General features: G+C 35.7%; 1 protein-coding gene across 3 annotated transcripts in view; it reads right to left on the bottom strand.

Moving 5' to 3' along the window:
- dachs (unconventional myosin-IXb-like dachs) overlaps positions 1-13932 on the bottom strand; it is a 409496-nt gene extending 395564 nt beyond the window's left edge. Inside the window, exon 1 of one of the 3 annotated variants that reach the window (XM_067111608.1) lies at positions 13298-13932. The gene's annotated coding sequence lies outside the window, so the exon portion shown is untranslated. The remainder of the gene's footprint in view (positions 1-13297) is intronic. The other 2 variants (XM_067111607.1, XM_067111606.1) reach the window with 2 other exon arrangements.

Raw genomic sequence — 13932 nt, 5'->3', positions numbered from 1 at the left:
AAGGCCGAGATCTTCCTCGGCCGCGCAACGGATATCGAACGTCTTCACTGTAGCTGGATTAGCATTCCCAATGACAGCCACTTTGACCAAGTATGTTCTTTCAACCTCTGAACTACAGAATGTACCTTCCTACGTTCTCGTTTATTGCCACGGTAAACTCTGTTCAAAATATCCGTCAAGAAGGACCCCTTCTTCTCATAGTTTATTTATGCACATAAATAGAAAGATCATTCATCGTAATTAATGTAAAAGAGTTACATTACAAAACTAAACACTGACATCATTTCAGCATTGGCTGTAATTCCAAGCATTTCAGCTAACCACGACCCAATAGAGAAGATTTTTACATGCCCGGTATGTAGAAAATTTATTGGTTATGCCGACTAAATTTGTGTTATTGAATACAACATGCACAACGCCAGTCAAACTGACTGACATCATTAAAGCCTATCATAATTAATTCGGTCGAAAATGTCAATTCAGTTTCTTGTCGCCAACAGAACACTGCCTTCGACTTGGACAGGAATAATCCATTTAACTTTACATAACTCTATAATTCAGTCTATCTGTAGAAGATTTCAGAAATTTTGAAATAAGTGAAAATAACTGAGCAGGTACGCAAAAGGAAAATACATCAAGACTAAAAACTACAAAAATTCTAAAGGAAGAGCAAAGTCAATTAGCCTATATACTTAATCATTATAAAATCAAATGAACTTATCCGACACTTCTCCCACAAACAACAAAAACTTGAGTGTTTTGACAAATAGTAACCTACGACAATTGAAAGCTTTCCTATCGAGGCAATTCGCTTCTAACATAAGGCCTCTTTAATGCGCGCACCCTGTCTCTTTATAAAATCCCAACCATCCAGCTCCCTTACCCCGACCTCCCCTCCCCAAAAACCTCCGGCTCCGAAAAACCTGGGTACACGTCTTAAACATGCGATATCCGTATCTGATAAGTCTTTTACTGTTACCTATTCCAGCTTCCCTGTAACCACACGATGCACAGCATTCGCTTACTCGTCCTTGGCCCCGCCTCCCTGGCACGACTTTTCCCTCCCTTAAGGTTTTTATCTTTTTTCGCATTTTTTCTCGCTATATTATTACCAAGATTCCTCTGCATAATTCCGCAGCCTACTACTACTACTACTGCCACCACCAATGAGGGAATCAAAGTGAATTTTCTGTAGATGAAGAACAATTTTAATTTTTTTTTTTTTTTTAACCGAGATCCAACATCAGTTCACACAACATAGTTGCACTGACCTTCGGAAGGGCATTTACTGTTGCTGCTTTTAATTACCTGATGAAATGTGATTTCTTAAAATGTTATTTACCGAAACTATGAATGAATAAAAATGTATTAAAAAAATCCCATAACGATTCCTTGTAGTCTTTAATAAATGTAATTGTGTCCACTTTCCCCGGCGATAAGGCTCCCCGACGAAGGCGCTGTATGTGGTAAGAAACCGACATGTAGATTTGTGATGCCCAGCACCGCCGCCCAAGGGGCAGAGCGGCGTCCCCGCCCACGGTGGCCAAAGGCGACTGGAAACAACGAAAGGTTATTCCTTTGGCCTCAGCCTCCTCAGGATCCCTCCGTATACTCCTCTTGCGTCAGTGTCTGCAAAGAAACACACCAAGGACGCGGCCGTCCTTAGGCTAAAAGAAAAAAGAAAAAACGGAGCGGCGCTCCTCAGAAGCAATTTCCCCCTTTTGCTCAATTCCGCGTTTTCCTTGATCTCAAACATAGTTCTATTTTTACGACGGTTTTCCTCTTTATTTGCCTTGCGGTCTATCTAACCAGTAAATATGTATAAATTTGCAGGTATGATGTCACATGTGCATTTCTGCTACGAGCTTGGCTTCTGACAATGCCTCACAGGCAAAACAGCTGATGCGAAGACATGCACTGAACATAGGAAAAGCTTGAACTAGCCTACGTGGGTTACGTACAATTCTAGGCTAAAACCAAGAAGATACCACCAGAAGAAAGGAGATTTACATCTCTCCTTGGAATAATGAAAAATGTCCCAAATTCAATATCAGTCAGTCTAAAAAATGCTAAATGTTACAAAACAATAAACTCTAAAACACGAAAGGAATCTTGCCTGATGGACCAAATGAGGGCTGAGAGGAAGACCTGTAAAATATACACGGATGGATGGATAGACTGATCCACCATAAACTTCATTACAGAAATGCATCACATGAACAAGAACTGATAAAATGTTTAATAGCTTAACAAAATGTACTGTTATTCTTCTCCTAACCGAGAGAGGTTTTCAATTTTCACGTATCATACAATGTAAAATAATTTTCATAAGACAATAAAAATTTGTCTTTTTACATTTTATCGTTTATCATGCCTTCAACGTAAATATTAAATTTATCTGGTAACTTCCCTATTTGAATGATAAAAAACGCGACAAAGTAGGTTCATATATGATGGTAAACCTTAATAAGCGGCGCAACTGACGAAAGATATTCCCAAGCACTTTGATGAAATCTAATTGAAAATATACGACTAGTCCATATGTAAGCATATGAAATGAATAACTGAACAAGACCGGCTTCAAGGTTAGTTACCAGCATATAAATGAACCTCCTTGTAAAACTACCAACAATAAGTCCTTTCTCAGTGACAAAACTGACGGAGGATTTTATGTAGACCGAGAAAAAAAATGCTTCAAATGTCGGATATATATATTAAACGCGCACGATTGGCAATCTCCAACCTACAAACATAACATGTAGAATCTCTTTTAGCTTTTTTAGCACTAAGCTGAATCTCAACATAAATGGAGGTCTAAACACTGTGGTTTCATAAAAATGGATGGGGCAAAGTTGTTAAGGCCCACGTAAGAATATTTTCATATTCTTATGTAAAACTATAAAAGATAAACCTACGTTTAACCTACACAAAAATCAAATGACTAAACAACAGCAAAAGACGACTTCAGCATGAGTGGTACCTCTGATGAGCAATGTTTAACGACGTTACACAAATGAAAACATGTGCAAAACATCCCTTACCACAACTGCTTGTTTACCATTAATGATATACACAGATATATATCTATAGCCTATATAATATATGCATACAATATATATAATAATATATACATAATAAATATATACAGTATATATATATATATATATATATATATATATATATATATATATATACAACGAGAGAGAGAGAAAGAGAGAGAGATATCTTCGTTTTATGTGTGTGTATATATATATATATATATATATATATATATATATATATATATATATATATATATTACACACACACACACACACACACACAGATAGAGAGAGAGAGAGAGAGAGAGAGAGAGAGAGAGAGAGAGAGAGAGAGAGAGAGAGAGAGAGTTGTCTTCGTCTTGCTCACATATTAGCCTACACATGAAAGATTTCCTACTAATCTGTAGTTCCCGAAAACTATCTAATTAATTCCCCTTTGGCAACTTTGTATGTGCTACTACTACAACTATATAGATAGCACCTAGTAACTGAATATGTTGCGAGAAAAATAAAAGTTGTACTTTTTTCTCAGCTTTTCGGTTTATAATTCCCCAAACAGAACTTTTTAGGTCAAAAATTTAACTATAACATGAAAACTCAAATATACTGTACGCCAAAATTGCTAAAACTCCGCACTTTTTCTCAAGAACCGGTTGGATAATATATTCCTTAAGCATCTTTTATGAGATTATTAACTTTTAAGAGGAATCGTCTCAGACCCGAAATGGTTTTCGTTCCAGCAAATTGTCAAATCTTAAGTCAATTTCCACTCGAAGCTCATGATCATTTCTATCGAATTCTGCTCAACCATTCTTAAGATATCATGCAAGCACGCACAGACACTGATGAAAACATAACAATCTTCCAACTTTCTTTTTGGAGCGAATGACGTGATTAGTTAAATGTTTCATGTCGCTATTAAACCTTGACAAAAAACTCAATTAAAGGACCAGCCTTTCAAGTACCGATTGCCTTTGTTGTTGTGATGCCAGATTTCTTTATGTTTATGTAAATGACACTTACTTGTGTGTGTGTATATATATGTGTGTGTATATATATACTGTATATATACACATATATATCAAATGTGTTTTGCGTGTGTGTAAATATAAAACTGTGTATGTAACAATCATACTTTTTTTATTTGCCAATTTGCTCTATGTACTTCAGATGTTCATTAACAGCTTGGTCTCTAAATCATAGGTAAATACATTGAATGCCTTATTAATACTAACTTTGTAAATTATTTATGTAAAGCTTAATTTCTAATTGGCTGGAAGGCCAGGTCAGTGAACTACCAGCCAGATAGCCTAAGTAACACCCCCCCTCTCTCTCTCTCTCTCTCTCTCTCTCTCTCTCTCTCTCTCTCTCTCTCTCTCTCTCTCTCTCTTGGTCTTACGGAAGACGCCTGGGAGAATGGGCACTATTACTGCCACTATTACAATACATTGGTGTATTTTTTAAAGGAAATCTTACGCAACACACGTGAATCTATGAGCATGATCGATAAATACTTTTAAAAAAATCGTACCATTTTCCAGCTATGGTTTGTGGATAAGGACCCCATTCTTTTAATCAACGACCGACCTACTCCTCTAGTGGCTCAGGTCAGAAATTCCCAAGAACTTATCAGAGGTTATCGAGTCCCACTTTTAAGGACGACTCTAAGACTGAGAAGAGACAGCACCAAGTCTAAATCGTTTTATTTTCTATAATTTTTAGCTTAAAGGGTCGCGGATAACACGATCTTAAAATGGAAAAATAAGGCCGTTTTAGCGGTCCGCGGAATTAAACAAGCAGCATAATTCAACGACAATGTAGATTATTATTCAGAAGATGAAACCTATCCATATGGAACAAGCCCACAGGGGCCACTGACTTGAAATTCAAGCTTCCAAAGAATATGGTGTTCATTAGGAAGAAGTAAGAGGAGGTAAAGGGGAATATATAAAGAAGAGATCCCACTTATTAATAATGAAAAAATAAATTAATAGATAAATATGTATTAAAATACAAGGAGAATTGTATTAGGGATGTGGAAATAATAGTTAAAAATTTTAACAAAACGCTCGTTACTTTAGGATGACAAAAAATGACAAATGCAAGACTGAATCTAGTACGAAATATACTACCTTAATACAAAAAAATCCTTTTTCTTCTTCTTCTTCTTCTTCATCATCTTCTTCTTCTTCATCTTCTTCTTCTTCTTCTTCTTAATTTGGGCCATGGGGTTACGATCTCCGGTTATCTCAATTTCCCGTTAGCCAATTTCATGACAAAAGTTTTCATGAGATTTTGTGGTGTTTAGGCTACGCGTTTTCCTAATTAACTGACTTTATGACATTAGTGTCACTATTAGGCTGTTCATAATGCCATCCACAATGGAATCCTAATAGACTGAAAATTATTTCAAAAAGATCTTTGATATTTTCTCTTACAGATCGCAACATGACTGAAGTCTTCATTACATTTGCTTTCTATATAAGCCCTGAACTTAGAAGCCATTTTTACCTTTTAATGCATCTATGTAACTTTACCAGATTAATTATAAGAACCTAAACCTGAAGTTAAAGATATACTACAATAAACTACACAATAAGATACACGAAAGTAATACACTTAAGTGAAATCTACTGAAAGCTTTTAGCATATGACAACAGTTAGGCCTAACTGTGCTCCAGAACCCAAATTGGCTGAACAAATTATCGTATTTTATTTTTGTGGTAATGACGAGTACTTTAAGGCTATATCAGACCAAGACAGGCTGAACGCTCAAGACATAACCACGCCTATTCATTCTGTCAAAAAAGTGCTTATATATAAACTTCATATCAAAAGTAAATATTATGAAATTTGGGACTGCAACTGTGAATTCGTCTAGGCTGAACAATGAAGCCACAAATTCTAATTTATCTGAAGAATGAGAACATGCTTCGTCAAAAGAATCGATCAGCGGTTGGATTTTGATAGTTGACAATTTTCTCTGGGTTTCCTAATTGATACATTTACAGCGTTTTCGCAAAACAATGAAAGCCTCTGCTGGGTTTGAACTTACTTTGAAATGAGTCAAACATTGTGGTCTGCAATTTTCATTCCCAATAGAAGCCGAAATCTCAGCAAACTGCCATCCCTCTTACGCAAGAGCCAAGCTGCAAGTTATTGAATTCAGTGTCAACTACCGGTGAAAAACAAACAACTCCTAAATCACCAAAATATACTTTTTTATGATTAACAACTATCATTAGTATTACTTGTATTTTCAAGGATATGTTCAGCTTAACATGAGACAGTATTAATTTCAGAGGAGGAAGAAAAATTCAATAGAAGAGGAAAGTGAATGCGGTTTGATGCAGGCATTTCTACTTTAATAGGGGTTTAAAAATTATGGCAAAAAGATACATTATGCATAAATACATGCATAAGTTCTCTCTCTCTCTCTCTCTCTCTCTCTCTCTCTCTCTCTCTCTCTCTCTCTCTCTCTCTCTCTCTATATATATATATATATATATATATATATATATATATATATATATATATATATATATATATATATACAGTATATATATATATACATATATATATATCCAGTACATAGGGTATATGTATGTATGTACGTATGTATGTATGTATGTACTGTATATATATACACATACATATATGTGTGAGTGTGTGTGTCACTAATTCACATCAAAATATTTTACAATATTAAATAATAAACTACAAATATCCCTTAATAACGAGTTCAATTTATCTTACGAATAATTTACACCTGAAGGAATATATGATAAGCGCTTCTATTTGGAAAAGGATTCGAATCTTTTATATATATATATATATATATATATATATATATATATATATATATATATATATATATATATATAAAGCATCACTACATTCTTCATCAGATGAGGACAGGGAATCACAAGCTGACAACGATAAAACATTTTATTCCCAACGTTCAACGATACCTTATCGCATTATCAGGGGTTCTACAATGGAAAATTAACACCAATAACTCTTAGTTATACAATTAAATCGGAAATCTAAAACGTTGTTACGAATATCCGTAATAATTCAATAAAACTTGAAACACACTTAAATACAACCACAGAGCGTTAAACACTTTTAAAACACTTGACAATACTTTTAAGCAATAAAAGACACTAAAAAGTAAAAAGTTCCTAACCTGTAGCGACCATTCTAAAAAGATACTGGAAATAAAATAACATAAAGTCTAGAGGTACTTTTCTATTGCATAACTCCTGATGATGCGATAAGGTATCGCAAAACGTGGGGAATAAACGTTATTATCGTTATCAACTTGTGATTCCCTGTCCTCATCTGACGAAGAAAGTGATGTTGTTCCGCCAGTGTATGTGTGTGTTGGTTCGACCATACACACACACACACATATATATACAGTATGTATATATATATATATATATATATATATATATATATATATATATATATATATATATATATAAATAGGCCTACATATATACACGAAGGTTTATATGCACGAGTGATTCTGTTAACAAGCATGCTAAAGTACTTTCGTTCCCTGTAGTGTCAAAGGTGAACTAAACTTTTGAATAACGACACGGCCTTACTTTCGAACCGTACTTCGTGTTATGAACGCATCTCGCTTGCCTGAGAGCACTACAATCGAGTTAGCAACAGTGGAGAGAAGAAACAGAACTAAGGCGAACGGAATTTACATCGGAGGGAAGGAAGAGCTTGTAAGATTTGCTGTTTCCTGAAGAATTCTTACGGTTTGGCTTCAGTGAATAAGGTCGATAAATTTATATATTTTACTATGCTTGAGAATCTATCATCTCTCTTCTTTCAAATACACTTTATTTGAACCTTCGCGCATAACACCGTCAATATGATTAAAACCACAGGACGAGAGATCTTTATGAAAAATCGTCCAATCTTCCATTACATATGACTCTTATCAATCACCCTTTAGAAGGGTAGCTGCAAAAAAGTACTTTGGGGTGAGGTTGCTAGCCCATGCCATTTCTCAACCACGCAACGTCCTAAAGTAGGTAAGGTGACGAATCGTTCTAGCTTTTATTACTTTGCTTCTTCCCTTTACAGAATGGTGTGGTATTATTAACCAAATAAAACAAGCGCGGTCTCATGGACACATTCAAGCATATATGTGTGTATATATACATGTATATATATATATATATATATATATATATATATATATATATATATATATATATATGTATATATATATATAATATATATATTGCACCTTGACGCCAGTTTCCGCAAAGTAGTCAATACTGATGGAAAAACTGAAATAATGATTGTTCGTCATTTTCTATCTATAGACCTGCTACCTTTGCTCGGGTGGCAATTATGGAGACGATTGCTAAATGCTTTTCCAAATGACGCAATATATGTAAAATAGATCAATAAAATACAAGCATGCTCAATTTATGCTAGCTGGGTCATCTTACATTACAAACTTCAAAACAAAAATTTCCTTTAAAGGCTGCTGAAAAAAAATCTGTTTTTAATCATGGCAAGCATAATTAAGCTCTTGTGATTACATTACCACTATTTGGTGTCTTAATGAGCAGCATTCATAAAAGCAGAGAAACTGACTGTGTGACAAGGTCCAAGATGACAAAATTACTGTGGATTCTGAACTATCTATAATAGATGTCTCATTCTATAAAAAAAAACTTATCTTCTAAAATATAAAGAGAAAAATGCTGCTAGGTTAAGGCTATCTCGACAACAAACCTATTTCCAGGAAAAAAAAAAAGAAACACTTGGAGCAAAGGAAGCGGAAATTAGAAGTAACATCCTTAAAATAATGTCTAGGAGTTATCCTTTTCAAATCTAATTAGAAATAATTAGATATGAATGTACTATAGTATTTATACACTGACCAATACACCTACAATAATTATCTCAAGGGCATAAGTATACGGATAGCAACCTCATCCTAAAAATCCTAGCTCCTAAACGAAATTGTAATGCTTTCTAGTCACCTTAGCTCCAGCTGGAGAAAGTTGTACACACTATCTTATACATACATACATACATACATACATACATATATATATATATATATATATATAGAGAGAGAGAGAGAGAGAGAGAGAGAGAGAGAGAGAGAGAGAGAGAGAGAGAGAGAGAGAGAGAGAGAAGCAGTGTTGGGTTAACTGAATGGATACCAAAAGGAGTTGGTTTATACCAGGGATCTGCTTTACGCCGATATCTTTTTGACCTGGTAATGGATGTGCTATCTCAAGGAATAAGAGATCAATACCCCTGGTGCATGTTGTTTGTTGATGACACTGTTATGCTGCACCAACAGAGGGGTAGTGGAGTTAAAACTACAGCAATGGAGGAAGGTATGGAAGACAGAGGTTTAAAGATCAGTAAGAAAAAGACTGAATACCTAAGTTGTAATGAAGATCAAGACTTCGATATTAGTATGGAAGGGACAAGGCTGAACCGAGTAGAAAAATTAAAGTACCTTGGTTCAACAGTGGCTGATGATGGAAATTTGGATGTAGAAATAACACAGAGTGCAGGCTGGATGGAAAAACTGGAGATGTCAGATGTCTTGTGCGAGCGCAGAATCAATAAAAAGGTTAAAGGATGAGTGTATAAGACTGTAGTGAGACCAGCTTTGGAGTATGGAGCAGAAACATGCCGGTACAGAGAGTGCAAGAGAAGAAAGATCTGAGAGACAAATAATTGTCAGTGGACGATGTGTTTGACCGAGCCAGGTGGAGGAAAGCTGTCAGAAACATCCACCCCACATAGAAGTGGGAAAAGATGCAGAGAATGAAGATACACACACACACACACACACACACACACACACACACACACACACACACACACATATATATATATATATATATATATATATATATATATACACATATATATATATATATATATATATATATAGAGAGAGAGAGAGAGAGAGAGAGAGAGAGAGAAAGAGAGAGAGAGAGAGAGAGAGAGAGAGGAATGAGCGTTAGTAGGCGTATAGATGGTATTTGGGAGAAAATGGGACGGATAACGGCAGGTAAAAATGTATCAAACATATAATTAGTTATTTCGCTACCCTATCAATTGTCCTTTAAAATCCATTCCAGTGCACTTGTTAGTTCTCGTGGCTTGTGCGCGTAACACCGGATATCAAAAGTAACGGCTACCCTAGACCTACCCCACATAGGAGCCAATCAAACTATATGCGAAGCATCGCGAACAAAATCCTGATTAAAACAATATTCTAATTGCGGATTAAAGGAAAACTGCATATACAGTGAAATTTATTGGTCGATAAAATTTTTTAATAGGGAATTAATAGTATGCATACCTTCCACTGGTCAGTCGTATTTTCTGCGGTTGCATATTTCCTGCGGTTGCATATTTAATAAGTGACAGCCTTTGGAAGTGTGGCCCTACTCAACAGGAAGGTAAAAAGGGGCGCCCTTTAATAATTGAGTGACATCGATTTGGAGCTTGCCTTAGCATAACAGCGCTGCCCATTTGTATAAAAATGAAAACAAAAATGCATATAAAATGCATATAAATTAAGAAATAAATCTTTATAAAACGGCAGCAAAACTAATCTTCACTGATGAAGTCTCTAGCAACTGAGTGACTTCGGAAAGTAATGCTTTTATTTATTTATCTTTTTTTTATTTGGAAGCATGAATACCTTAAAAATAACAAGACCGGGTGATACCAGCTCCACTTTCGCCTGATTAGGTAAGCAGTCACGATCTTTCTAAGAATAGCCAAACCGGGTCTGTGCATTCGATTTTCGTTATGTGACAAAAATTTCTCTAGCAATATCCGAAAGCGTTTGACTATCATGGCTACAATACAAAAAGCATTATTACGGAATCTAGTGAATTTTTAAGCTTCCATTTTACAATGGAAAAGGACTATCAAAATCTTCATTCAGCGTGTTCACTGTACCGCCAAAGACTTTCCATCATTGCACGGAAACAATCCAGTAGGTACGCTAGTAACGGACGAAAATATCGTTCAAAACCATTACAATGGACACAAGATTACCTAATGGTATTTGGGTTATAGCTTTAATGTCCCTGGTGCAAATGATCTTTTTTTTTTACTTTTTTTAGGGCGATATTTGTTTCAACATCGGATAGTTATATAACATACAGGTTAGTCTTTAAGAGTTAAACCTACGGAAAATGTGAAATTGCAACATAAGCTTAACGTTCAATTATTATCCTTATTTACGAAAAAATCATACCAACCATTCCTTGAATAAAGGAAAAGTCTATTTTCACCACAAACGATTCAACCCATGTGACGGCAAGAACACCATTTGATTCCTTTTTCAGGCGCAGTACTTTGTGCCCATTAATTAATTAATAGAATCCATTTCAATTGCGTTCATCATTTTGAGCGCAATGTTCCATACACAGCTGCTGGCTTTCCGTGGATCTGGCTAAAGTTAGGTAGCCTACATGCTATAAGGCTAACCCATTCTTCGTTCCCGGAGTAAATCACGCACAGTTAACGTACTAACGTTGTAGTGGTCTAGCTTGCATTGGTATTTTTCAACACCTTCCCCGAACTGACAGCTTTCATTACTGTCAATTCGGGGATGGTGTTGAAACGCCTCCCGCACCCCACCCCCACACCTTTATTACTAGTAAAATCCCACGTATACAAAGATGACAATCTTGCGTTGCAAAATAACAAACAAGGGGGAATTCCTTTCTTTCTTTTTTTTTTTTGCGCCGCCACTGGCTTACATGTGCAAACTAGGAAAGAATGGTGCCAAAAACACGAGCAGTGTAACGGCAACTTTAGTCTTAGTACCAGTCCAGATTAGTCCAACTCCTGACAAGGCCGAGCTGTTTCTACTGCCTGGTGACAACCTGCTATAAATAATAATACATTTTTATACCAAGCCATGCTGCAATCTTAGTTGGAAAAGTGGATACAACCCCAAGGATCCAAACAGGGAAAGCAGCCTAATATGAAACTATAAAACAACAAATGAACAAATATGATGAATAACAGTCAATTAATAAGATACATAACCAAAAAGACTGTAAAACGAGACTCATATCAGCAAGCCTGACAAAACAAGCATACACACAAACAATATAATCAATTTTGAGCTTTCGATGTTCCCACGATTCAAGTACATGACTTGGGAAACCATTCCATAATTTGGTCGTAGCAGGAATTATACTTCCAGGAAACTGTACTTCATTGAACCTCAAATACGGAAAGGAAGACTGCTAGAATTAGGCCTAGCTACAAATCTCGTACTACGTGGTGAATGGTATTACCACGAAACTCTGAATGCTGAGGATGATAAGAATTAAGGGAAATTTTATGCAATGAGCTAATTGAATGGCGGTGCCAAGATCAGGGATAAATGCAAGTTTTTCTTTCGAACAATCTAAGATGCAATTAAGAAGCTGAAGACCAATGGAGAGAACTATTTTCTAAGCATGGTGAAAAAAACTTAAAACATTTCGGAACAGATAGCTTCCAAAGATATTGATACAATTTCACAGTACTATACTCATTTTCTATAAAATCGAAGAAATCTACCAGACTTGTATCTCAAAAGTGAAATTGCAGCCAATTCCCCACAAAATTAATTGCAATGTGTTTCCACATACTGCTGTCTAAACCAATGACAGTTTACGAATGATGAAATTCTGTTTACGCTTGCTAACTTTAGCCAGGACACAAGTATGTATAATGAGGGTAACTTAGTTCAATTTTCGGGACGGTACATAGAGCATTACGGTTGTCGTTCCAAGCCTCTCGTATAATACCGTAATTTTTATACGGTACAGGAACACTAGTAAATCATATAAAAACATTTTATGAACAGCCACTGGGTAACTTAACTTGAGTTTTATCTGCTATGTAATGTGTCTAAGATACATTTTGGCGACACATCTCAAAGCACAGACGGAATGCATAGCAGTTTAAAATGTCTAGGCCTATAAGGTAAAAAAAAAAAAAATAATGAAGAGGAATAGGACAGTGTAAACCGCGAGTTAGGCCTATACGAGTCAAGTCAACTTCAAATTTAGTTAGTTGCATTTCCACACATGAAAGTTACTAAAAAACCTTATCATTTTTAATTTTATATGTAAAGACTGCGAAATCCTTTATACTAAGGTGACTACATCGATAATGGGTTGGCCTACAATAATATGTAGGTTATAAATTGTAATTAAGGTTACACTTACATCATTGTGAGTCTCGTACTTTCCTCTTGTTCCATAGCTTTGGGCAAGTCCTCTGAATGGGAAAACATAAATTCTTATTCCTGTAGAACTGACACTTAAAAGCCGACACCTTTGACTTTCTTCACTACAAAAGCCTCTGAGCAATATTTTAGGGTAAAAACAACACGGTAGGCTCAACCTGTTTACCTTGAGCTTTCAATTAGTAGACCAACCTACAAAAGTGCGCTGTGTCTTGTTTAATTTTCTATAATTTTAAACCGAACAACCATTCCTTTATTATTTTGTTTCTATTTTCCGCTGTATCACAACACATTTTTGTTAGCTAGGCCTAACATGGTTTTGACAAGATCACAATGTCAATCAGGCCACGTGTAATAATATAATAAACACGTTAACGGAGGCAGTTATAAAACTACTAACAAAAAGGAAGCAATCAGTCGATGACACTAGCAACAGCTCTTGGTACCTTCAATTTCACATTACTCGATCACTCAGACAGACAGCAGTTACCAGAAACCTTTAAAAAAAATCGAGGTGATAATCCACGGAAGAACATCACACGCTCAAGTGAACTCAACCGGCGCCAGCACACTCGAGACGCGTTCACACACAAGGAGAAGCGAGCAACCACTGTC

Source organism: Macrobrachium rosenbergii, chromosome 11 (assembly GCF_040412425.1).
Source record: "Macrobrachium rosenbergii isolate ZJJX-2024 chromosome 11, ASM4041242v1, whole genome shotgun sequence".
Classification (NCBI taxonomy): domain Eukaryota; kingdom Metazoa; phylum Arthropoda; class Malacostraca; order Decapoda; family Palaemonidae; genus Macrobrachium; species Macrobrachium rosenbergii.
This window is presented reverse-complemented; position numbering and strand designations above follow the sequence as displayed.